Source organism: Lissotriton vulgaris, chromosome 12, assembly GCF_964263255.1.
Source record: "Lissotriton vulgaris chromosome 12, aLisVul1.2, whole genome shotgun sequence".
Classification (NCBI taxonomy): domain Eukaryota; kingdom Metazoa; phylum Chordata; class Amphibia; order Caudata; family Salamandridae; genus Lissotriton; species Lissotriton vulgaris.
The window spans coordinates 83057392-83084724 of NC_141700.1; positions in this window are offsets into that span (position 1 = coordinate 83057392).

Sequence of the window (27333 nt, forward strand, 5' to 3'; positions counted from 1 at the left end):
GATGCCGTATCCTTGAAGACTTCCTTTTTTTTCTCTTCAGTCTCGGCAATTCAGAGAAACTCTGTCGTGAAACACTGCCACTGCTGGTCATTCAGTATAATCATATAGATTGGTAAAATGATACCGTATGCCGGAAGACTTCCTTTTTTTTTCTCTCCAATCTCGGCAATTCAGATAAACTCTGTTGTGTAACACTGCCACTGCTGGTCATTCAGTATAATCATATACATTGGTAAAATTATGCCGTATGCCAGAAGACTTCCTTTTTTTTTCTTCAGTCTCGTCAATTCAGAGAAACTCTGTTGTGAAACACTGCCGCTGCTGGTCATTCAGTATAATCATGTCAATTGGTAAAATGATGCCGTATGCCGGAAGACTTCCTTTATTTTTTTCTTCAGTCTCGGCAATTCAGAGAAACTCTGTCGTGAAACAATGCCACTGCTGGTCATTCAGTATAATCATATAGATTGGTAAAATGATGCTGTATGCCGGAAGACTTTCTTTTTTTTTCTCTCTTCAGTCTCGGCAATTCAGAGAAACTCTTTCGTGAAACACTGCCACTGCTGGTCATTTAGAATAATCGTGAATTGGTAAAATGATGCCGTATCCCGGAAGACTTTCTTTTTTTTTCTCTCTTCAGTCTAGGCAATTCAGAGAAACTCTGTAGTGAAACACTTCCACTGCTGGTCATTCAGTATAATCTTATAAATTGGTAAAATGATTCCTTTTTTTTTCTCTTCAATCTCGATAATTCAGAGAAACTCTATTGTGAAACACTGCCACTGCTGGTCATTCAGTATAATCATCTGAATTGGTAAAAAGATGCCGTATGCCGGAAGACATCCTTTTTTTTTTCTTCAGTCTCTGCAATTCAGAGCAACTCTGTCGTGAAAAAATGCCACTGCTGGTCATTCAGCATAATCATATAAATTGGTAAAATGATGCCGCATGCCAGAAGACTTCCTTTTTTTTCTTCAGTCTTGGCAATTCAGAGAAACTCTGTCGTGAAACTCTGCCACTACTGGTCATTCAGTATAATCATATAAATTTGTAAAATTATGCCGTATGCCGGAAGACTTCCTTTTTGTTTCTTCTCTTTAGCCTCGGAAATTCAGAGAAACTCTGTTGTGAAACACTGCCACTGCTGGTCATTCAGTATAATCATGTAAATTGGTAAAAAAATGGCGTATGCCGGAAGACTTCCTTTATTTTTTTCTTCAGTCTCGGCAATTCAGAGAAACTCTGTCGTGAAACAATGCCACTGCTGGTCATTCAGTATAATCATATAAATTGGTAAAATGATGTCGTATGCCGGAAGACTTCCTTTTTTTTCTTCAGTCTCGGCAATTTAGAGAAACTTTGTCGTGAAACAATGCCACTGCTGGTCATTCAGTATAATCATATAAATTGGTAAAATGATGCCGTATGCCGGAAGACTTCTTTTTTTTTTCTTCTGTCTCAGCAATTCAGAGAAACTCTGTCGTGAAACAATGCCACTGCTGGTCATTCAGTATAATCATGTGAATTGGTAAAATGATGCTGTATGCCGGAAGACATCCTCTTTTTTTTCTTCAGTCTCGGCAATTCAGAGCAACTCTGTCGTGAAAAAATGCCACTGCTGGTCATTCAGCATAATCATATAAATTGGTAAAATGATGCCGTATGCCGGAAGACTTCCTTTTTTTTCTTCAGTCTCAGCAATTCAGAGTAACTCTGTTGTGAAACGCTGCCACTGCTTGTCATTCAGTATAATCATATACATTGGTAAAATTATGCCGTTTGCCAGAAGACTTCCTTTTTTTTCTCTTCAGTCTCTGCAATTCAGAAAAACTCTGTCGTGAAACAATGCCACTGCTGGTCATTCAGTATAATCAAATAAATTGGTAAAATTATGCCGTATGCCTGAAGCCTTCCTTTTTTTTTCCTTCAGTCTCGGCAATTCAGAGAAACTCTGTCGTGAAACTCTGCCACTACTGGTCATTCAGTATAATCATATAAATTTGTAAAATTATGCTGTATGCCGGAAGACTTCCTTTTTTTTCCTTCTCTTTAGCCTCGGAAATTCAGAGAAACTCTGTCGTGAAACACTGCCACTGCTGGTCATTCAGTATAATCATATAAATTGGTAAAATGATGCCGTATGCCGGAAGACTTCCTTTTTTTGTTTTTCTTCAGTCTCGGCAATTCAGAGAAACTCTGTTGTGAAATAATGCCACTGCTGGCCATTCAGTATAATCATATAAATTGGTAAAATGATGCCGTATGCCGGAAGACATCCTTTTTTTTTTCTTCAGTCTCGGCAATTCAGAGCAACTCTGTCGTGAAACAATGCCACTGCTGGTCATTCAGTATAATCATATAAATTGGTAAAATGATGCAGTATGCCGGAAGACTTCCTTTTTTTTCTTAAGTCTCAGCAATTCAGAGAAACTCTGTTGTGAAACACTGCCACTGCTTGTCATTCAGTATAATCATATACATTGGTAAAATTATGCCGTTTGCCAGAAGACTTCCTTTTTTATTCTCTTCAGTCTCGGCAATTCAGAGAAACTATGTCGTGAAATAATGCCACTGCTGGTCATTCAGTATAATCATATAGATTGGTAAAATGATGCCGTTTGCCTGAAGACTTCCTTTTTTCTTTCTCTTCAAGTCTCGGCAATTCAGAGAAACTCTGTCGTGAAACACTGCCACTGGTGGTCATTCAGTATAATCATATAGATTGGTAAAATTATACCGTATGCCGGAAGACTTCCTTTTTTTTTTCTCTCCAGTCTCGGTAATTCAGAGAAACTCTGTTGTGAAACACTGCCACCGCTCGTCATTCAGTATAATCATATAGATTGGTAAAATTATACCGTATGCCGGAAGACTTCCTTTTTTTTTCTCTCCAGTCTCGGTAATTCAGAGAAACTCTGTTGTGAAACACTGCCACCGCTCGTCATTCAGTATAATCATATAAATTGGTAAAATGATGCCGTATGCCGGAAGACTTTCTTTTTTATTTCTCTTTAATCTCGGTAATTCAGAGAAACTCTGTTGTAAAACACTGCCACTGCTGGTCATTCAGTATAACCATGTAACTTGGTAAAATGATGGCGTATGCCGGAAGACTTCCTTTACTTTTTTTCTTCAGTCTCGGCAATTCAGAGAAACTCTGTTGTGAAACAATGCCACTGCTGGTCATTCAGTATAATCATATAAATTGGTAAAATGATGCCGTATGCCGGAAGACTTCCTTTTTTTTTCCTTCAGTCTCGGCAATTTGAAGAAACTTTGTCGTAAAACAAGGCCACTGCTGGTCATTCAGTATAATCATATAAATTGGTAAAATGATGCTGTATGCTGGAAGACTTCCTTTTTTTTTCCTTCTGTCTCAGCAATTCAGAGAAACTCTGTCGTGAAATAATGCCACTGCTGGTCATTCAGTATAATCATATAGATTGGTAAAATGATGCTGTATGCCGGAAGACTTCCTTTTTTCTTTCTCTTCAAAAGTCAAAGTCAAAGTCAAAGTTTTTTTATTTGTTTTGGTACTCTACTGAGGACCACAAATATTTAAAAACGTTTTACATCAATAATCAGGAAAATTAATATAATATTTAAAAAGCTTTAAGAGAACAACAAAAGTATTTGACAAACACATCCACTATTAGATCAAAGACACTAGTATAATGTTAGAAAAGACTTTAGAAATTTGTAAAAATTATAACAGACCCATTCATTGGGAGGGTATTTACATACTAATATCAGATTTTTTACTGTGATGATCCTACATTTATTGTATATTGGGGTTAAATATCTTAATCGTGCTGCAACTATATTTGGATGGGGGCATACAAATAAAATATGCTCAATATTCTGATCGCCTCCAAGACAGAATTTACATGTAGGAGATCCATCTGGCGACCATTTGGAGGTGAAGGTTGACACGGGTAAAATTCCTAGACGTAACATTGTTATAGCCCTTCTTGCACCATGCGTAAGGGAGAACCCAATATATGGCTGTACTTGCTTATATTCCAAGGACTCAGCAAAAAGTTTGTATGATGGTAACTTATTACAGTGTGCAAAGTCTAGGTCGAAGCTCAATCTTGGTGTAAAGTTTTTTAGAAAGAGTTTCAGTTGGGACTTTGACCAGGATAGCAAGATTTCTTTGGTAAGTTTAGCGATTTCAAATGCCTCTGTCATATTCCTGTAAAAGTTGAGCTTCGATGCGCCTGATGAAAAAGTCTCGATTTTTAACAGGGAGCGCAATGTTCCTTCCTTCCCAAGCAAGATGTTATGAGCCCATCTGATGACATTGGCGACGGCTGTAGCGTAGGAACTTGTTATTGAAAACTCTAATCTTAGGGCTTGAACCGGTGTAGATTTAGAAACCTTTAAGATTTTTTTCAAAATTTTCCCCTCGTTTAAATCCATATAAGTCCATTGCTTTATTGGTATATGCTCGGTAGCATAGGATAGAACAGGAGGAATTTTTGCTCTGTACACTTTTAATAATGAAGAGAAATGTCTATTTCCTGTGGCGGAGTACAGTCTAGAAAGAGCCCCAGCATGTATTTCTGATTTTCTCGTTAAATTATTTATTTGTTTTGTGTCTTTCAAGTTCTTTGTAAAAGTTCTACCAAGGTAGGTATATTCATCACATTCATCAACTTTTATCCCGCCAAGGTCCCAACAATATTTAACACTTTTTTTCCTACCAGTAAAAGCCACCACTTTGGTTTTTGTTAAGTTTGGAATTAGATAGTGGTCTTTTGAATAATCGTTTAGAGAATCCAGGAGCATTTGTAAACCAAAGGGGGTTAGGTCCAACATGACAATGTCATCTGCATAGAGCAGGGCGTGTACTCTATGCAAGGCAACCTTAGGCGGCAGACTGGAGCATTGTTGCAGATGATTAGGTAGATCGCTAAGGTATAGTGAAAATAGTATCGGTGCTAAAAGACACCCCTGTTTAAGCCCGTTAGCCGTTCCGATCGATTCGGTTAGTCCTTTTTTACTCCCCATTTGCACCCGTGACCAAGTATTAGTATGGAGATTGATTATGATCTGCAGCAAGTATTCAGGAATACCCAATCTCCTTAGCTTTCTCCACAGTGTAGGTTTATCGACACGGTCGAAAGCAGTAGAATAGTCAATGAACGCCGCATACACTGTCTGTGAATTTTGTGAATTTTTTGAGGTGTATTTGTCTAAAATGGTCTGGAGAATTGAGATGTTATCAGTAACTGAATGGTTTGGTCGGAATCCTGCTTGGTACATTGGTATTAATCTCTTCAAAAAGGCCCATTCTTTTAATCTGTCCAGGACCTCTGCCGCGAAGATTTTCCCTGTGGCGTCCATCAACGCTATTTGGCGGTAGTTGCCAGCAATAGTTTTGCTCCCCTTTTTGTAGATGGGAATTATGATACTCCCCTGCCAGGACTTTGGTATTCTCCCGGTTTTGAAGATGTAATTAAAGAGAGGAAGTAACATCTGGCTCCACTCTTTAGGATTTCTCTGCAGGACTTTAATTGGTATTTGATCCGGGCGGTGTTTCTTGCTTGTCTGATGTGCATTTCTATAGAAAATGCCGTAGTATTTGTTATCAGAGTAATACTATTTTCCGTAATAATATCAGCAGCTTTTCCATCCGAATTGATCGAGTTTGCCTTGTAAAGGTTGTTCAAATAAATTTCCCATTCCTGGGGCGGGACTGGTATGGCTTGTAGTTTCTTCTTTGTTCCTGTCATTTTAGCAATTAAGGTCCAATATTCTCGTTGATTATACTTTTTTGCGGCAATTTGTAGTTCTACCCAGTTGTTATCAAGCACCTTTCTTTTATGGCTGTGCTTTGCTCTTCTCACTTGATTTTTTAGTTTATTTATTTCTTTCTTAATTGAAGGAGAAAATTTTAAATACTGCCCTCGGATAAGTTTGTTCAGTGTTTTAGTTTTCGAAGTTATCCTAGTTGGTTTTTTGTTGTTCTTCCTATTATTCCTTTCTGTATCTTGTCTTATCCTGTCAGTTAGATCGTCTTTACTTTGTTGATGATACATTCAAAGTTTATTATTAGATCACCAGAGTAATTCTTAGTTAGTAATTGACTATATGTAATCATTTCGGTGATATTATCCAAGCATGCGGAGGTCCAGAATAATCGCCTCTGAGTATTGTTAATTTCAACACTACTTTTATGGAACATAATTTGATTATACCGTGAATGATTAATCAGCCAAGAAGTCTTTAGGATTAAAAGAGCATGGTCACTTTCATCTGAAAAGATGATACTCAAGTGTGAAACTGTTTCTACTAAATCCATGCCGCAGATTATATAGTCGATGATTGAAGAAGATCCATTACCTCGCCTTGTGTAAGACGCCGGTATGTCTCCTTCAACATTACCATTTAGAATTGTCCCATTGAGAATTGGCAGACTTGTTAATAACAGTTTTCCTCTCTTATCTGAGGCAATCCCTTCAGGAAATATTGGAATAGAGAAGTCCAAAGATTCATCCTCGTATAGATTTACCCATTTATTAATCTCCACATTCGAAATTTTTCCGTTCACGTCGCCCATGATTAGGTAGGATGCGTTTGCACGATCTTGAATTATCTCTGCAATTGCTTCCATGGTTTCCACAAAGGTGAAATCCTGTTTGAAACCGGGAGGGGCATACATATTGAAAAGTAGAAAAACCTTTTTTTGATCTAGGTTATGTGTTTTCAACGAGATCTTGATGCATTGAAAATTGTCAGAATTAGACTCAATTACTTCTTGGTCCCATTGGTACTCCTCGCTCAACAAAATTGCCAGTCCACCTTTTGCATGACCCCGGTTCGTGGGTTTTGCAGGAATGTCATAGACATAGTAGCCATTCTGATGGAAAGTTTTTATTGCCCAGGTTTCCTGCAAAGCCACTATATCTGGTTGATTTTTGATAGCTTCTATCATTTTGATGTCTGTTCTTCCCGCAAGATTCCCACGAAATGATCTTCAAACCATTGTTAAACAGTGGGTTGTTGGTGGTATTGTAATTTGTTACTGTTTAGTACCTCCGAGACCCAGGCCGAAGATTGTATTGATTTTTTGTCCTCAGTTACTACTAAGTCTTGATTCCAGACTTTTCTGTCTCCTTTATCCACTTGGATTTTCAAAGTTTCCTTTCTAGTACGAGTAGATCCTGTAGCATCTAGGTTGGGATTATTTTTATAACGATTCTCATTTGAAATATTCAATGTTGGGCAAGATAGGCCAAAAATCCTTTTCTTGTATTTACTTTCCTCTAAAGCGGATTTTTCAAGAACATCGTAGCCACATTTGTGTAGAGTTTCTTTTTCTTTTATTATAATCCCTGGGAGTACCGATGACCAGAATGACACCTCTGCTATTTTACAGTTGTCTTTTATGGGAAAGGTCACCAGATCTATTTCCTTGCTGTTTAGAGATTGTAGGGAATGTATTTGCTGTAGGAGATTAATTATCCTTTCTCAATTTAGTGGCATATTATCGATTGGGAAGAGTTCTTCAAATTGTAAATAGTTAGTCAAGATTTGTTCACCATCTATGGGTATCTTGTTATCTCTTTCGCTTGGTCCCTTGTTTATCTGTCCCGCTCTTTCAGAAAATGTTGCTGGTATAAAAACATTCGCTTTATAATTCAATAGCTTTACTGATTGTGTAGGTTTTATTTCACAATTTGTCTCTACTGTGGGTGTATTTGGTATTTTATTATCAGCTTGTCCTTCTTGGGGTTTTAGAGGAGTGATTGTATTTTTGAATTTTAACTTACGAGTTTTATTTTTGATGATTCTTCTTAGCGGTTTCCTTCTCCTTCTTTTTCTCTTTTCTTCTTGATTAATTTTTGTTTGGAGTAACTTATCAGCTCCGTCATCGTCAGAAGAAGATTTGGTAAAGTTTCCGAATTCGTCTTTTTCAGGCTCAGTCTTTAGCAAGTTTGTTTTGTTTGAAGCCGAAAAAATAGGATACTGTTTGACTATGAGCGGGGGCTCTTCTCTAAATAGTTTTTTCAAAGAGTACATTTTAGCATCCTTAGGATTTTTCCGGTTTTTCTTATTTGGTTTATCTAGTATTATTTCTTCAGATGTTTGAGTGCTAATGTCACTTTTAGTTTGGTGCTCAGAGCTTTTGATGAAGTTAGAAGAATTATTGATGTTTACCAGTTTGGCATCGTATATTTGTTGTTTGTTTGTAGCTTCTGCGAGTTCTTTTTTCCTTTTTTCTTCTACAAGAAATTTCAAAATACCAATTTGGACATCTAGCGTTTGGTCAGAGTTTTCCAGGATATGACCTAGAAAAGAAAGGACCAATTCTAAAATTTCTTGAAGAGAATATAGAGCCTTTGACATAGGTGTTGCAGTGTTTATTGAATTGTTGGTCTTTAGAAAAAAAGGGTCCAGAGAGGAATCGAGAGTGGGATCTCGATCTAAGGGCTTTTCCTGGGACCTGGTAAATGACTTATCAGGATTTGACTGTAAGTCAGAGTTTTTTTCCATCGGCTTTGTATCATCTCCAAATAGATCGTCGATGCAAGAAAGGCTAACTAAACGTTTTATAGGTGTTAAAGAACTTAAATGTAGGATCTCGTGGGTTGGGATTTGTGACTCCTGTGTTGAGAGTAGTATCTTTTGGTTAGATTCATGATCCAAGATACATGAATTTTGGGTAGATTGATGGTCCTGCTCAGGCAATTTTTTTACTTCCTCAGTTTTTGCTGTCTCACTATTTATTGACATTTCCAATGCTTGAACCGGAGTTTGTTTTTTTGAAGATAGGGCTAAAAAAGAATTACTAATAGCGGGAGTTTTAGTTATTCGACCTTGTTTAACTGCTTTGTCGGAAGAGTTTCTGACTGCTTCCTCTGTGCCCATTCGTTTCATATATATTGTACGTTATCTTAGTTTTTTGTAACCCATTTTTTGTTACTTGGTAGAAGCTTCCGTAGTATTAAAGAAACTACTTTCACAGTTAGTGTTTATTGTACTCAAGATGTCGTCTACCGTTGGGGGGTCGAATAATCCGATGTTACAGTTACCTCTGTACTATTAGCTTCCTCTCAGCCCTAGTGTGGTACAGTCTAGTAGGTCACAAGAGATGAAATATGTAAGTGGGGTGGCCCGTCCCGGCCACGTGCGTCCCCGGACGGCCACAGACGCCCCGCTCTTTGCCCGTTCTCCGTCCCGCGATGCGGGAGAAGTACTGTTGTTATGTACTTGTAGGCGGGGGCGTGTCCGTGGGCGTGATCGCCGGGGGAAGAGGTACCAGCTGAGCTGCCTGGAGAATGCTGGTCCTCGCAGTCCCCCGGCACGCTGTTGGTGTTTGCCCCAAGCCTCTACCCGTGGGACTCAAGCTGGGAGCGTTTGCCTAGCCCTGCCGATTGCAGGACTCGCTCACACCAGCGAGTCCTCGTTGAGGGGAGGCTTCAGCAAAAAAGCAGAATGCTGTGTAAGGCGGACTTTTCCTTCCTTCCCAGCTGAGCTAAGCAGCACGGTTCTCTGTAGTCAAGTGAGTGGCGCCCGCGAAGCGGGTGTCACGAAAGTTATTGCAGGTAGGCGGGGGCGTGTCCGTGATCGCCGGGGGAAGAGGAACCAGCTGAGCTGCCTGGAGAATGCTGGTCCTCGCAGTCCCTCGGCTCGTTGTTGGTGTTTGCCCCAAGCCTCTACCCGTGGGACTCCAGCTGGGAGCGTTTGACTAGCCCTGCCGATTGCAGGACTCGCTCACACCAGCGAGTCCTCGTTGAGGGGAGGCTTCAGCAAAAAAGCAGAATGCTGTGTAAGGCGGACTTTTCCTTCCTTCCCAGCAGAGCTAAGCAGCACGGATCTCTGTAGTCAAGTGAGTACACAGTAAAGGGTCTTTTGCAAGGGTCTTTTGCAAGCCTTACTTTGTGACTTGCCTGCTTTGTATTGCCTGTTTTTTCTATATTGTCTCTTTGTCTCTTATGCTCAACTCAGCCCAGCCCAGCCCGGGTTGCAAGCATCAAGCACTGATGTGTTCAGGAGCCAGAGAGCTCAGGCGCATGCAGGGCTCTCACTCCTCTCTCTGCTGCGCCCCCCGGGCTCCCAGCAGCTCCCGGCAGCTCTCAGTAGCTCTCACCTGCGCCTTGGTTTCGCAGCTGCGCCTTCCGTGATCTCCGGCTTCCAGCGCTCGCAGCCAGCAGGTCAGCAGACGATGTCGAGGCGTTGGGGCGCCCAGCGCTGCACGAGGGGATCAGAGCGAGTCAAGTGATCCGACCCCCCACAGCGCCCTTTCAGCAGTTTCCCGCGTTCGCGGCAGCCTCCAACAGCTCCAGCCGCGGCTCCAACGGCTCCGACAACGGCTCTGACAGCGGCTCCCAGGAACGCCGGTCACCAGCAGCGTTTGGTGTTTGGCGCGAAACTCCTCCTCCTCCTCCTTGCAGGTGAGTGTACTCCGTCACAATCTCTTCAAGTCTCGGCAATTCAGAGAAACTCTGTCGTGAAACACTGCCACTGCTGGTCATTCAGTATAATTATATAGATTGGTAAAATGATACCGTATGCCGGAAGACTTCCTTTACTTTTTTTTCTCTCCAGTCTCGGCAATTCAGAGAAACTCTGTTGTGAAACACTGCCACCGCTCGTCATTCAGTATAATCATATAGATTGGTAAAATGATGCCGTATGCTGGAAGACTTCCTTTTTTTTTCTCTCTTCAGTCTCGGCAATTCAGAGAAACTCTGTATTGAAACACTTCTACTGCTGGTCATTCAGTATAATCATATAAATTGGTAAAATGATGCCGTATGCCGGAAGACTTTCTTTTTTTTTTCTCTTTAATCTCGGTAATTCAGAGAAACTCTGTTGTGAAACACTGCCACTGCTGGTCATTCAGTATAACCATGTAACTTGGTAAAATGATGGCGTATGCCGGAAGACTTCCTTTATTTTTTTCTTCAGTCTCGGCAATTCAGAGAAACTCTGTCGTGAAATAATGCCACTGCTGGTCATTCAGTATAATCATATGGATTGGTAAAATGATGCCTTATGCTGGAAGACTTCCTTTTTTTTTCTCTCCAGTCTCCTCAATTCAGAGAAACTCTGTTGTAAAACACTGCCACCGCTCGCCATTCAGTATAATCATATAGATTGGTAAAATGATGCCGTATTCCGGAAGACTTCCTTTTTTTTCTCTCTTCAGTCTTGGCAATTCAGAGAAACTCTGTATTGAAACACTTCCACTGCTGGTCATTCAGTATAATCATATAAATTGGTAAAATGATGCCGTATGCCGGAAGACTTCCTTTTTTTTTTCTCTTCAATCTCGGTAATTCAGAGAAACTCTGTTGTGAAACACTGCCACTGCTGGTCATTCAGTATAATCATGTAAATTGGTACAAAAATGGCGTATGCCGGAAGACTTCCTTTATTTTTTTCTTCAGTCTCGGCAATTCAGAGAAACTCTGTCGTGAAACAATGCCACTGCTGGTCATTCAGTATAATCATATAAATTGGTAAAATGATGTCGTATGCCGGAAGACTTCCTTTTTTTTCTTCAGTCTCGGCAATTTAGAGAAACTTTGTCGTGAAACAATGCCACTGCTGGTCATTCAGTATAATCATATAAATTGGTAAAATGATGCCGTATGCCGGAAGACTTCTTTTTTTTTTCTTCTGTCTCAGCAATTCAGAGAAACTCTGTCGTGAAACAATGCCACTGCTGGTCATTCAGTATAATCATATAAATTGGTAAAATGATGTCGTACGCCGGAAGACTTCCTTTTTTTTCTTCAGTCTCGGCAATTTAGAGAAACTTTGTCGTGAAACAATGCCACTGCTGGTCATTCAGTATAATCATATAGATTGGTAAAATTATGCTGTATGGCGGAAGACTTCCTTTTTTTTTTCTCTCTTCAGTCTCAGCAATTCAGAGAAACTCTTTCGTGAAACACTGCCACTGGTGGTTATTTAGAATAATCATAAATTGGTAAAATGATGCCGTATCCTGGAAGACTTCCATTTTTTTTCTCTTCAGTCTCGGCAATTCAGAAAAACTCTGTAGTGAAACACTTCCACTGCTGGTCATTCAGTATAATCATATAAATTGGTAAAATGATGCCGTATGCCGGAAGACTTTCTTTTTTTTTTCTCTTCAATATCGGTAATTCAGAGAAACTCTGTTGTGAAACACTGCCACTGCTGGTCATTCAGTATAATCATGTACATTTGTAAAATGATGCCATATGCCGGAAGACTTCCTGTTTTTTGTTCTTCAGTCTCAGCAATTCAGAGAAATTCTGTTGTGAAACACTGCCACTGCTCGTCATTCAGTATAATGATATACATTGGTAAAATTATGCCGTATGCCAGAAGACTTCCTTTTTTTTTCTCTTCAGTCTCGGCAATTCAGAAAAACTCTGTCGTGAAACAATGCCACTGCTGGTCATTCAGTATAATCATATAAATTGGTAAAATTATGCCGTATGCCGGAAGCCTTCCTTTTTTTGTCTTCAGTCTCTGAAATTCAGAGAAACTCTGTCGTGAAACTCTGCCACTACTGGTCATTCAGTATAATCATATAATTTGGTAAAATGATGCCGTATCCTTGAAGACTTCCTTTTTTTTATCTTTAGCCTCGGAAATTCAAAGAAACTCTGTCGTGAAACACTGCCACTGCTGGTCATTCAGTATAATCATATAAATTGGTAAAATGATGCCGTATCCTTGAAGACTTCCTTTTTTTTCTCTTCAGTCTCGGCAATTCAGAGAAACTCTATCGTGAAACACTGCCACTGCTGGTCATTCAGTATAATCATATAGATTGGTAAAATGATACCGTATGCCGGAAGACTTCCTTTTTTTTTTCTCTCCAATCTCCTCAATTCAGAGAAACTCTGTTGTAAAACACTGCCACCGCTCGTCATTCAGTATAATCATATAGATTGGTAAAATGATGCCGTATTCCGGAAGACTTCCTTTTTTTTTCTCTCTTCTGTCTTGGCAATTCAGAGAAACTCTGTATTGAAACACTTCCACTGCTGGTCATTCAGTATAATCATATAAATTGGTAAAATGATGCCGTATGCCGGAAGACTACCTTTTTTTTTTCTCTTCAATCTCGGTAATTCAGAGAAACTCTGTTGTGAAACACTGCCACTGCTGGTCATTCAGTATAATCATGTAAATTGGTAAAAAAATGGCGTATGCCGGAAGACTTCCTTTATTTTTTTCTTCAGTCTCGGCAATTCAGAGAAACTCTGTCGTGAAACAATGCCACTGCTGGTCATTCAGTATAATCATATAAATTGGTAAAATGATGTCGTATGCCGGAAGACTTCCTTTTTTTTCTTCAGTCTCGGCAATTTAGAGAAACTTTGTCGTGAAACAATGCCACTGCTGGTCATTCAGTATAATCATATAAATTGGTAAAATGATGCCGTATGCCGGAAGACTTCTTTTTTTTTTCTTCTGTCTCAGCAATTCAGAGAAACTCTGTCGTGAAACAATGCCACTGCTGGTCATTCAGTATAATCAAATAAATTGGTAAAATGATGTCGTACGCCGGAAGACTTCCTTTTTTTTCTTCAGTCTCGGCAATTTAGAGAAACTTTGTCGTGAAACAATGCCACTGCTGGTCATTCAGTATAATCATATAGATTGGTAAAATTATGCTGTATGGCGGAAGACTTCCTTTTTTTTTCTCTCTTCAGTCTCGGCAATTCAGAGAAACTCTGTAGTGAAACACTTCCACTGCTGGTCATTCAGTATAATCATATAAATTGGTAAAATGATGCCGTATGCCGGAAGATTTCCTTTTTTTTTTTCTTCAGTCTCAGCAGTTCAAAGAAACTCTGTTGTGAAACACTGCTACTGCTCGTCATTCAATATATTCATATACATTGGTAAAATTATGCCGTATGCCAGAAGACTTCCTTTTTTTTCTCTTCAGTCTCTGCAAGTCAGAAAAACTCTGTAGTAAAACACTTCCACTGCTGGTCATTCAGTATAATCATATAAATTGTTATAATAATGCCGTATGCCGGAAGACTTTCTTTTTTTTTTCTCTTCAATCTCGGTAATTCAGAGAAACTCTTGTGAAACACTGCCACTGCTGGTCATTCAGTATAATCATGTAAATTTGTAAAATGATGCCATATGCCGGAAGACTTCCTGTTTTTTGTTCTTCAGTCTCAGCAATTCAGGGGAATTCTGTTGTGAAACACTGCCACGGCTCGTCATTCAGTATAATGATATACATTGGTAAAATTATGCCGTATGCCAGAAGACTTCCTTTTTTTTTTTCTCTTCAGTCTCTGCAATTCAGAGAAACTCTGTCGTGAAACTCTGCCACTACTGGTCATTCAGTATAATCATATAATTTGGTAAAATGATGCTGTATGCCGGAAGACTTCCTTTTTTTTCTCTTTAGCCTCGGAAATTCAAAGAAACTCTGTCGTGAAACACTGCCACTGCTGGTCATTCAGTACAATCATATAAATTGGTAAAATGATGCCGTATCCTTGAAGACTTCCTTTTTTTTCTCTTCAGTCTCGGCAATTCAGAGAAACTCTGTCGTGAAACACTGCCACTGCTGGTCATTCAGTATAATCATATAGATTGGTAAAATGATACCGTATGCCGGAAGACTTCCTTTTTTTTTCTCTCCAATCTCGGCAATTCAGATAAACTCTGTTGTGTAACACTGCCACTGCTGGTCATTCAGTATAATCATATACATTGGTAAAATTATGCCGTATGCCAGAAGACTTCCTTTTTTTTTCTTCAGTCTCGTCAATTCAGAGAAACTCTGTTGTGAAACACTGCCGCTGCTGGTCATTCAGTATAATCATGTCAATTGGTAAAATGATGCCGTATGCCGGAAGACTTCCTTTATTTTTTTCTTCAGTCTCGGCAATTCAGAGAAACTCTGTCGTGAAACAATGCCACTGCTGGTCATTCAGTATAATCATATAGATTGGTAAAATGATGCTGTATGCCGGAAGACTTTCTTTTTTTTTCTCTCTTCAGTCTCGGCAATTCAGAGAAACTCTTTCGTGAAACACTGCCACTGCTGGTCATTTAGAATAATCGTGAATTGGTAAAATGATGCCGTATCCCGGAAGACTTTCTTTTTTTTTCTCTCTTCAGTCTAGGCAATTCAGAGAAACTCTGTAGTGAAACACTTCCACTGCTGGTCATTCAGTATAATCTTATAAATTGGTAAAATGATTCCTTTTTTTTTCTCTTCAATCTCGATAATTCAGAGAAACTCTATTGTGAAACACTGCCACTGCTGGTCATTCAGTATAATCATCTGAATTGGTAAAAAGATGCCGTATGCCGGAAGACATCCTTTTTTTTTTCTTCAGTCTCTGCAATTCAGAGCAACTCTGTCGTGAAAAAATGCCACTGCTGGTCATTCAGCATAATCATATAAATTGGTAAAATGATGCCGCATGCCAGAAGACTTCCTTTTTTTTCTTCAGTCTTGGCAATTCAGAGAAACTCTGTCGTGAAACTCTGCCACTACTGGTCATTCAGTATAATCATATAAATTTGTAAAATTATGCCGTATGCCGGAAGACTTCCTTTTTGTTTCTTCTCTTTAGCCTCGGAAATTCAGAGAAACTCTGTTGTGAAACACTGCCACTGCTGGTCATTCAGTATAATCATGTAAATTGGTAAAAAAATGGCGTATGCCGGAAGACTTCCTTTATTTTTTTCTTCAGTCTCGGCAATTCAGAGAAACTCTGTCGTGAAACAATGCCACTGCTGGTCATTCAGTATAATCATATAAATTGGTAAAATGATGTCGTATGCCGGAAGACTTCCTTTTTTTTCTTCAGTCTCGGCAATTTAGAGAAACTTTGTCGTGAAACAATGCCACTGCTGGTCATTCAGTATAATCATATAAATTGGTAAAATGATGCCGTATGCCGGAAGACTTCTTTTTTTTTTCTTCTGTCTCAGCAATTCAGAGAAACTCTGTCGTGAAACAATGCCACTGCTGGTCATTCAGTATAATCATGTGAATTGGTAAAATGATGCTGTATGCCGGAAGACATCCTCTTTTTTTTCTTCAGTCTCGGCAATTCAGAGCAACTCTGTCGTGAAAAAATGCCACTGCTGGTCATTCAGCATAATCATATAAATTGGTAAAATGATGCCGTATGCCGGAAGACTTCCTTTTTTTTCTTCAGTCTCAGCAATTCAGAGTAACTCTGTTGTGAAACGCTGCCACTGCTGGTCATTCAGTATAATCATGTCAATTGGTAAAATGATGCCGTATGCCGGAAGACTTCCTTTATTTTTTTCTTCAGTCTCGGCAATTCAGAGAAACTCTGTCGTGAAACAATGCCACTGCTGGTCATTCAGTATAATCATATAGATTGGTAAAATGATGCTGTATGCCGGAAGACTTTCTTTTTTTTTCTCTCTTCAGTCTCGGCAATTCAGAGAAACTCTTTCGTGAAACACTGCCACTGCTGGTCATTTAGAATAATCGTGAATTGGTAAAATGATGCCGTATCCCGGAAGACTTTCTTTTTTTTTCTCTCTTCAGTCTAGGCAATTCAGAGAAACTCTGTAGTGAAACACTTCCACTGCTGGTCATTCAGTATAATCTTATAAATTGGTAAAATGATTCCTTTTTTTTTCTCTTCAATCTCGATAATTCAGAGAAACTCTATTGTGAAACACTGCCACTGCTGGTCATTCAGTATAATCATCTGAATTGGTAAAAAGATGCCGTATGCCGGAAGACATCCTTTTTTTTTTCTTCAGTCTCTGCAATTCAGAGCAACTCTGTCGTGAAAAAATGCCACTGCTGGTCATTCAGCATAATCATATAAATTGGTAAAATGATGCCGCATGCCAGAAGACTTCCTTTTTTTTCTTCAGTCTTGGCAATTCAGAGAAACTCTGTCGTGAAACTCTGCCACTACTGGTCATTCAGTATAATCATATAAATTTGTAAAATTATGCCGTATGCCGGAAGACTTCCTTTTTGTTTCTTCTCTTTAGCCTCGGAAATTCAGAGAAACTCTGTTGTGAAACACTGCCACTGCTGGTCATTCAGTATAATCATGTAAATTGGTAAAAAAATGGCGTATGCCGGAAGACTTCCTTTATTTTTTTCTTCAGTCTCGGCAATTCAGAGAAACTCTGTCGTGAAACAATGCCACTGCTGGTCATTCAGTATAATCATATAAATTGGTAAAATGATGTCGTATGCCGGAAGACTTCCTTTTTTTTCTTCAGTCTCGGCAATTTAGAGAAACTTTGTCGTGAAACAATGCCACTGCTGGTCATTCAGTATAATCATATAAATTGGTAAAATGATGCCGTATGCCGGAAGACTTCTTTTTTTTTTCTTCTGTCTCAGCAATTCAGAGAAACTCTGTCGTGAAACAATGCCACTGCTGGTCATTCAGTATAATCATGTGAATTGGTAAAATGATGCTGTATGCCGGAAGACATCCTCTTTTTTTTCTTCAGTCTCGGCAATTCAGAGCAACTCTGTCGTGAAAAAATGCCACTGCTGGTCATTCAGCATAATCATATAAATTGGTAAAATGATGCCGTATGCCGGAAGACTTCCTTTTTTTTCTTCAGTCTCAGCAATTCAGAGTAACTCTGTTGTGAAACGCTGCCACTGCTTGTCATTCAGTATAATCATATACATTGGTAAAATTATGCCGTTTGCCAGAAGACTTCCTTTTTTTTCTCTTCAGTCTCTGCAATTCAGAAAAACTCTGTCGTGAAACAATGCCACTGCTGGTCATTCAGTATAATCAAATAAATTGGTAAAATTATGCCGTATGCCTGAAGCCTTCCTTTTTTTTTCCTTCAGTCTCGGCAATTCAGAGAAACTCTGTCGTGAAACTCTGCCACTACTGGTCATTCAGTATAATCATATAAATTTGTAAAATTATGCTGTATGCCGGAAGACTTCCTTTTTTTTCCTTCTCTTTAGCCTCGGAAATTCAGAGAAACTCTGTCGTGAAACACTGCCACTGCTGGTCATTCAGTATAATCATATAAATTGGTAAAATGATGCCGTATGCCGGAAGACTTCCTTTTTTTGTTTTTCTTCAGTCTCGGCAATTCAGAGAAACTCTGTTGTGAAATAATGCCACTGCTGGCCATTCAGTATAATCATATAAATTGGTAAAATGATGCCGTATGCCGGAAGACATCCTTTTTTTTTTCTTCAGTCTCGGCAATTCAGAGCAACTCTGTCGTGAAACAATGCCACTGCTGGTCATTCAGTATAATCATATAAATTGGTAAAATGATGCAGTATGCCGGAAGACTTCCTTTTTTTTCTTAAGTCTCAGCAATTCAGAGAAACTCTGTTGTGAAACACTGCCACTGCTTGTCATTCAGTATAATCATATACATTGGTAAAATTATGCCGTTTGCCAGAAGACTTCCTTTTTTATTCTCTTCAGTCTCGGCAATTCAGAGAAACTATGTCGTGAAATAATGCCACTGCTGGTCATTCAGTATAATCATATAGATTGGTAAAATGATGCCGTTTGCCTGAAGACTTCCTTTTTTCTTTCTCTTCAAGTCTCGGCAATTCAGAGAAACTCTGTCGTGAAACACTGCCACTGGTGGTCATTCAGTATAATCATATAGATTGGTAAAATTATACCGTATGCCGGAAGACTTCCTTTTTTTTTCCTCTCCAGTCTCGGTAATTCAGAGAAACTCTGTTGTGAAACACTGCCACCGCTCGTCATTCAGTATAATCATATAGATTGGTAAAATTATACCGTATGCCGGAAGACTTCCTTTTTTTTTCTCTCCAGTCTCGGTAATTCAGAGAAACTCTGTTGTGAAACACTGCCACCGCTCGTCATTCAGTATAATCATATAAATTGGTAAAATGATGCCGTATGCCGGAAGACTTTCTTTTTTATTTCTCTTTAATCTCGGTAATTCAGAGAAACTCTGTTGTAAAACACTGCCACTGCTGGTCATTCAGTATAACCATGTAACTTGGTAAAATGATGGCGTATGCCGGAAGACTTCCTTTACTTTTTTTCTTCAGTCTCGGCAATTCAGAGAAACTCTGTTGTGAAACAATGCCACTGCTGGTCATTCAGTATAATCATATAAATTGGTAAAATGATGCCGTATGCCGGAAGACTTCCTTTTTTTTTCCTTCAGTCTCGGCAATTTGAAGAAACTTTGTCGTAAAACAATGCCACTGCTGGTCATTCAGTATAATCATATAAATTGGTAAAATGATGCTGTATGCTGGAAGACTTCCTTTTTTTTTCCTTCTGTCTCAGCAATTCAGAGAAACTCTGTCGTGAAATAATGCCACTGCTGGTCATTCAGTATAATCATATAGATTGGTAAAATGATGCTGTATGCCGGAAGACTTCCTTTTTTCTTTCTCTTCAAAAGTCAAAGTCAAAGTCAAAGTTTTTTTATTTGTTTTGGTACTCTACTGAGGACCACAAATATTTAAAAACGTTTTACATCAATAATCAGGAAAATTAATATAATATTTAAAAAGCTTTAAGAGAACAACAAAAGTATTTGACAAACACATCCACTATTAGATCAAAGACACTAGTATAATGTTAGAAAAGACTTTAGAAATTTGTAAAAATTATAACAGACCCATTCATTGGGAGGGTATTTACATACTAATATCAGATTTTTTACTGTGATGATCCTACATTTATTGTATATTGGGGTTAAATATCTTAATCGTGCTGCAACTATATTTGGATGGGGGCATACAAATAAAATATGCTCAATATTCTGATCGCCTCCAAGACAGAATTTACATGTAGGAGATCCATCTGGCGACCATTTGGAGGTGAAGGTTGACACGGGTAAAATTCCTAGACGTAACATTGTTATAGCCCTTCTTGCACCATGCGTAAGGGAGAACCCAATATATGGCTGTACTTGCTTATATTCCAAGGACTCAGCAAAAAGTTTGTATGATGGTAACTTATTACAGTGTGCAAAGTCTAGGTCGAAGCTCAATCTTGGTGTAAAGTTTTTTAGAAAGAGTTTCAGTTGGGACTTTGACCAGGATAGCAAGATTTCTTTGGTAAGTTTAGCGATTTCAAATGCCTCTGTCATATTCCTGTAAAAGTTGAGCTTCGATGCGCCTGATGAAAAAGTCTCGATTTTTAACAGGGAGCGCAATGTTCCTTCCTTCCCAAGCAAGATGTTATGAGCCCATCTGATGACATTGGCGACGGCTGTAGCGTAGGAACTTGTTATTGAAAACTCTAATCTTAGGGCTTGAACCGGTGTAGATTTAGAAACCTTTAAGATTTTTTTCAAAATTTTCCCCTCGTTTAAATCCATATAAGTCCATTGCTTTATTGGTATATGCTCGGTAGCATAGGATAGAACAGGAGGAATTTTTGCTCTGTACACTTTTAATAATGAAGAGAAATGTCTATTTCCTGTGGCGGAGTACAGTCTAGAAAGAGCCCCAGCATGTATTTCTGATTTTCTCGTTAAATTATTTATTTGTTTTGTGTCTTTCAAGTTCTTTGTAAAAGTTCTACCAAGGTAGGTATATTCATCACATTCATCAACTTTTATCCCGCCAAGGTCCCAACAATATTTAACACTTTTTTTCCTACCAGTAAAAGCCACCACTTTGGTTTTTGTTAAGTTTGGAATTAGATAGTGGTCTTTTGAATAATCGTTTAGAGAATCCAGGAGCATTTGTAAACCAAAGGGGGTTAGGTCCAACATGACAATGTCATCTGCATAGAGCAGGGCGTGTACTCTATGCAAGGCAACCTTAGGCGGCAGACTGGAGCATTGTTGCAGATGATTAGGTAGATCGCTAAGGTATAGTGAAAATAGTATCGGTGCTAAAAGACACCCCTGTTTAAGCCCGTTAGCCGTTCCGATCGATTCGGTTAGTCCTTTTTTACTCCCCATTTGCACCCGTGACCAAGTATTAGTATGGAGATTGATTATGATCTGCAGCAAGTATTCAGGAATACCCAATCTCCTTAGCTTTCTCCACAGTGTAGGTTTATCGACACGGTCGAAAGCAGTAGAATAGTCAATGAACGCCGCATACACTGTCTGTGAATTTTGTGAATTTTTTGAGGTGTATTTGTCTAAAATGGTCTGGAGAATTGAGATGTTATCAGTAACTGAATGGTTTGGTCGGAATCCTGCTTGGTACATTGGTATTAATCTCTTCAAAAAGGCCCATTCTTTTAATCTGTCCAGGACCTCTGCCGCGAAGATTTTCCCTGTGGCGTCCATCAACGCTATTTGGCGGTAGTTGCCAGCAATAGTTTTGCTCCCCTTTTTGTAGATGGGAATTATGATACTCCCCTGCCAGGACTTTGGTATTCTCCCGGTTTTGAAGATGTAATTAAAGAGAGGAAGTAACATCTGGCTCCACTCTTTAGGATTTCTCTGCAGGACTTTAATTGGTATTTGATCCGGGCGGTGTTTCTTGCTTGTCTGATGTGCATTTCTATAGAAAATGCCGTAGTATTTGTTATCAGAGTAATACTATTTTCCGTAATAATATCAGCAGCTTTTCCATCCGAATTGATCGAGTTTGCCTTGTAAAGGTTGTTCAAATAAATTTCCCATTCCTGGGGCGGGACTGGTATGGCTTGTAGTTTCTTCTTTGTTCCTGTCATTTTAGCAATTAAGGTCCAATATTCTCGTTGATTATACTTTTTTGCGGCAATTTGTAGTTCTACCCAGTTGTTATCAAGCACCTTTCTTTTATGGCTGTGCTTTGCTCTTCTCACTTGATTTTTTAGTTTATTTATTTCTTTCTTAATTGAAGGAGAAAATTTTAAATACTGCCCTCGGATAAGTTTGTTCAGTGTTTTAGTTTTCGAAGTTATCCTAGTTGGTTTTTTGTTGTTCTTCCTATTATTCCTTTCTGTATCTTGTCTTATCCTGTCAGTTAGATCGTCTTTACTTTGTTGATGATACATTCAAAGTTTATTATTAGATCACCAGAGTAATTCTTAGTTAGTAATTGACTATATGTAATCATTTCGGTGATATTATCCAAGCATGCGGAGGTCCAGAATAATCGCCTCTGAGTATTGTTAATTTCAACACTACTTTTATGGAACATAATTTGATTATACCGTGAATGATTAATCAGCCAAGAAGTCTTTAGGATTAAAAGAGCATGGTCACTTTCATCTGAAAAGATGATACTCAAGTGTGAAACTGTTTCTACTAAATCCATGCCGCAGATTATATAGTCGATGATTGAAGAAGATCCATTACCTCGCCTTGTGTAAGACGCCGGTATGTCTCCTTCAACATTACCATTTAGAATTGTCCCATTGAGAATTGGCAGACTTGTTAATAACAGTTTTCCTCTCTTATCTGAGGCAATCCCTTCAGGAAATATTGGAATAGAGAAGTCCAAAGATTCATCCTCGTATAGATTTACCCATTTATTAATCTCCACATTCGAAATTTTTCCGTTCACGTCGCCCATGATTAGGTAGGATGCGTTTGCACGATCTTGAATTATCTCTGCAATTGCTTCCATGGTTTCCACAAAGGTGAAATCCTGTTTGAAACCGGGAGGGGCATACATATTGAAAAGTAGAAAAACCTTTTTTTGATCTAGGTTATGTGTTTTCAACGAGATCTTGATGCATTGAAAATTGTCAGAATTAGACTCAATTACTTCTTGGTCCCATTGGTACTCCTCGCTCAACAAAATTGCCAGTCCACCTTTTGCATGACCCCGGTTCGTGGGTTTTGCAGGAATGTCATAGACATAGTAGCCATTCTGATGGAAAGTTTTTATTGCCCAGGTTTCCTGCAAAGCCACTATATCTGGTTGATTTTTGATAGCTTCTATCATTTTGATGTCTGTTCTTCCCGCAAGATTCCCACGAAATGATCTTCAAACCATTGTTAAACAGTGGGTTGTTGGTGGTATTGTAATTTGTTACTGTTTAGTACCTCCGAGACCCAGGCCGAAGATTGTATTGATTTTTTGTCCTCAGTTACTACTAAGTCTTGATTCCAGACTTTTCTGTCTCCTTTATCCACTTGGATTTTCAAAGTTTCCTTTCTAGTACGAGTAGATCCTGTAGCATCTAGGTTGGGATTATTTTTATAACGATTCTCATTTGAAATATTCAATGTTGGGCAAGATAGGCCAAAAATCCTTTTCTTGTATTTACTTTCCTCTAAAGCGGATTTTTCAAGAACATCGTAGCCACATTTGTGTAGAGTTTCTTTTTCTTTTATTATAATCCCTGGGAGTACCGATGACCAGAATGACACCTCTGCTATTTTACAGTTGTCTTTTATGGGAAAGGTCACCAGATCTATTTCCTTGCTGTTTAGAGATTGTAGGGAATGTATTTGCTGTAGGAGATTAATTATCCTTTCTCAATTTAGTGGCATATTATCGATTGGGAAGAGTTCTTCAAATTGTAAATAGTTAGTCAAGATTTGTTCACCATCTATGGGTATCTTGTTATCTCTTTCGCTTGGTCCCTTGTTTATCTGTCCCGCTCTTTCAGAAAATGTTGCTGGTATAAAAACATTCGCTTTATAATTCAATAGCTTTACTGATTGTGTAGGTTTTATTTCACAATTTGTCTCTACTGTGGGTGTATTTGGTATTTTATTATCAGCTTGTCCTTCTTGGGGTTTTAGAGGAGTGATTGTATTTTTGAATTTTAACTTACGAGTTTTATTTTTGATGATTCTTCTTAGCGGTTTCCTTCTCCTTCTTTTTCTCTTTTCTTCTTGATTAATTTTTGTTTGGAGTAACTTATCAGCTCCGTCATCGTCAGAAGAAGATTTGGTAAAGTTTCCGAATTCGTCTTTTTCAGGCTCAGTCTTTAGCAAGTTTGTTTTGTTTGAAGCCGAAAAAATAGGATACTGTTTGACTATGAGCGGGGGCTCTTCTCTAAATAGTTTTTTCAAAGAGTACATTTTAGCATCCTTAGGATTTTTCCGGTTTTTCTTATTTGGTTTATCTAGTATTATTTCTTCAGATGTTTGAGTGCTAATGTCACTTTTAGTTTGGTGCTCAGAGCTTTTGATGAAGTTAGAAGAATTATTGATGTTTACCAGTTTGGCATCGTATATTTGTTGTTTGTTTGTAGCTTCTGCGAGTTCTTTTTTCCTTTTTTCTTCTACAAGAAATTTCAAAATACCAATTTGGACATCTAGCGTTTGGTCAGAGTTTTCCAGGATATGACCTAGAAAAGAAAGGACCAATTCTAAAATTTCTTGAAGAGAATATAGAGCCTTTGACATAGGTGTTGCAGTGTTTATTGAATTGTTGGTCTTTAGAAAAAAAGGGTCCAGAGAGGAATCGAGAGTGGGATCTCGATCTAAGGGCTTTTCCTGGGACCTGGTAAATGACTTATCAGGATTTGACTGTAAGTCAGAGTTTTTTTCCATCGGCTTTGTATCATCTCCAAATAGATCGTCGATGCAAGAAAGGCTAACTAAACGTTTTATAGGTGTTAAAGAACTTAAATGTAGGATCTCGTGGGTTGGGATTTGTGACTCCTGTGTTGAGAGTAGTATCTTTTGGTTAGATTCATGATCCAAGATACATGAATTTTGGGTAGATTGATGGTCCTGCTCAGGCAATTTTTTTACTTCCTCAGTTTTTGCTGTCTCACTATTTATTGACATTTCCAATGCTTGAACCGGAGTTTGTTTTTTTGAAGATAGGGCTAAAAAAGAATTACTAATAGCGGGAGTTTTAGTTATTCGACCTTGTTTAACTGCTTTGTCGGAAGAGTTTCTGACTGCTTCCTCTGTGCCCATTCGTTTCATATATATTGTACGTTATCTTAGTTTTTTGTAACCCATTTTTTGTTACTTGGTAGAAGCTTCCGTAGTATTAAAGAAACTACTTTCACAGTTAGTGTTTATTGTACTCAAGATGTCGTCTACCGTTGGGGGGTCGAATAATCCGATGTTACAGTTACCTCTGTACTATTAGCTTCCTCTCAGCCCTAGTGTGGTACAGTCTAGTAGGTCACAAGAGATGAAATATGTAAGTGGGGTGGCCCGTCCCGGCCACGTGCGTCCCCGGACGGCCACAGACGCCCCGCTCTTTGCCCGTTCTCCGTCCCGCGATGCGGGAGAAGTACTGTTGTTATGTACTTGTAGGCGGGGGCGTGTCCGTGGGCGTGATCGCCGGGGGAAGAGGTACCAGCTGAGCTGCCTGGAGAATGCTGGTCCTCGCAGTCCCCCGGCACGCTGTTGGTGTTTGCCCCAAGCCTCTACCCGTGGGACTCAAGCTGGGAGCGTTTGCCTAGCCCTGCCGATTGCAGGACTCGCTCACACCAGCGAGTCCTCGTTGAGGGGAGGCTTCAGCAAAAAAGCAGAATGCTGTGTAAGGCGGACTTTTCCTTCCTTCCCAGCTGAGCTAAGCAGCACGGTTCTCTGTAGTCAAGTGAGTGGCGCCCGCGAAGCGGGTGTCACGAAAGTTATTGCAGGTAGGCGGGGGCGTGTCCGTGATCGCCGGGGGAAGAGGAACCAGCTGAGCTGCCTGGAGAATGCTGGTCCTCGCAGTCCCTCGGCTCGTTGTTGGTGTTTGCCCCAAGCCTCTACCCGTGGGACTCCAGCTGGGAGCGTTTGACTAGCCCTGCCGATTGCAGGACTCGCTCACACCAGCGAGTCCTCGTTGAGGGGAGGCTTCAGCAAAAAAGCAGAATGCTGTGTAAGGCGGACTTTTCCTTCCTTCCCAGCAGAGCTAAGCAGCACGGATCTCTGTAGTCAAGTGAGTACACAGTAAAGGGTCTTTTGCAAGGGTCTTTTGCAAGCCTTACTTTGTGACTTGCCTGCTTTGTATTGCCTGTTTTTTCTATATTGTCTCTTTGTCTCTTATGCTCAACTCAGCCCAGCCCAGCCCGGGTTGCAAGCATCAAGCACTGATGTGTTCAGGAGCCAGAGAGCTCAGGCGCATGCAGGGCTCTCACTCCTCTCTCTGCTGCGCCCCCCGGGCTCCCAGCAGCTCCCGGCAGCTCTCAGTAGCTCTCACCTGCGCCTTGGTTTCGCAGCTGCGCCTTCCGTGATCTCCGGCTTCCAGCGCTCGCAGCCAGCAGGTCAGCAGACGATGTCGAGGCGTTGGGGCGCCCAGCGCTGCACGAGGGGATCAGAGCGAGTCAAGTGATCCGACCCCCCACAGCGCCCTTTCAGCAGTTTCCCGCGTTCGCGGCAGCCTCCAACAGCTCCAGCCGCGGCTCCAACGGCTCCGACAACGGCTCTGACAGTGGCTCCCAGGAACGCCGGTCACCAGCAGCGTTTGGTGTTTGGCGCGAAACTCCTCCTCCTCCTCCTTGCAGGTGAGTGTACTCCGTCACAATCTCTTCAAGTCTCGGCAATTCAGAGAAACTCTGTCGTGAAACACTGCCACTGCTGGTCATTCAGTATAATTATATAGATTGGTAAAATGATACCGTATGCCGGAAGACTTCCTTTACTTTTTTTTCTCTCCAGTCTCGGCAATTCAGAGAAACTCTGTTGTGAAACACTGCCACCGCTCGTCATTCAGTATAATCATATAGATTGGTAAAATGATGCCGTATGCTGGAAGACTTCCTTTTTTTTTCTCTCTTCAGTCTCGGCAATTCAGAGAAACTCTGTATTGAAACACTTCTACTGCTGGTCATTCAGTATAATCATATAAATTGGTAAAATGATGCCGTATGCCGGAAGACTTTCTTTTTTTTTTCTCTTTAATCTCGGTAATTCAGAGAAACTCTGTTGTGAAACACTGCCACTGCTGGTCATTCAGTATAACCATGTAACTTGGTAAAATGATGGCGTATGCCGGAAGACTTCCTTTATTTTTTTCTTCAGTCTCGGCAATTCAGAGAAACTCTGTCGTGAAATAATGCCACTGCTGGTCATTCAGTATAATCATATGGATTGGTAAAATGATGCCTTATGCTGGAAGACTTCCTTTTTTTTTCTCTCCAGTCTCCTCAATTCAGAGAAACTCTGTTGTAAAACACTGCCACCGCTCGCCATTCAGTATAATCATATAGATTGGTAAAATGATGCCGTATTCCGGAAGACTTCCTTTTTTTTCTCTCTTCAGTCTTGGCAATTCAGAGAAACTCTGTATTGAAACACTTCCACTGCTGGTCATTCAGTATAATCATATAAATTGGTAAAATGATGCCGTATGCCGGAAGACTTCCTTTTTTTTTTCTCTTCAATCTCGGTAATTCAGAGAAACTCTGTTGTGAAACACTGCCACTGCTGGTCATTCAGTATAATCATGTAAATTGGTACAAAAATGGCGTATGCCGGAAGACTTCCTTTATTTTTTTCTTCAGTCTCGGCAATTCAGAGAAACTCTGTCGTGAAACAATGCCACTGCTGGTC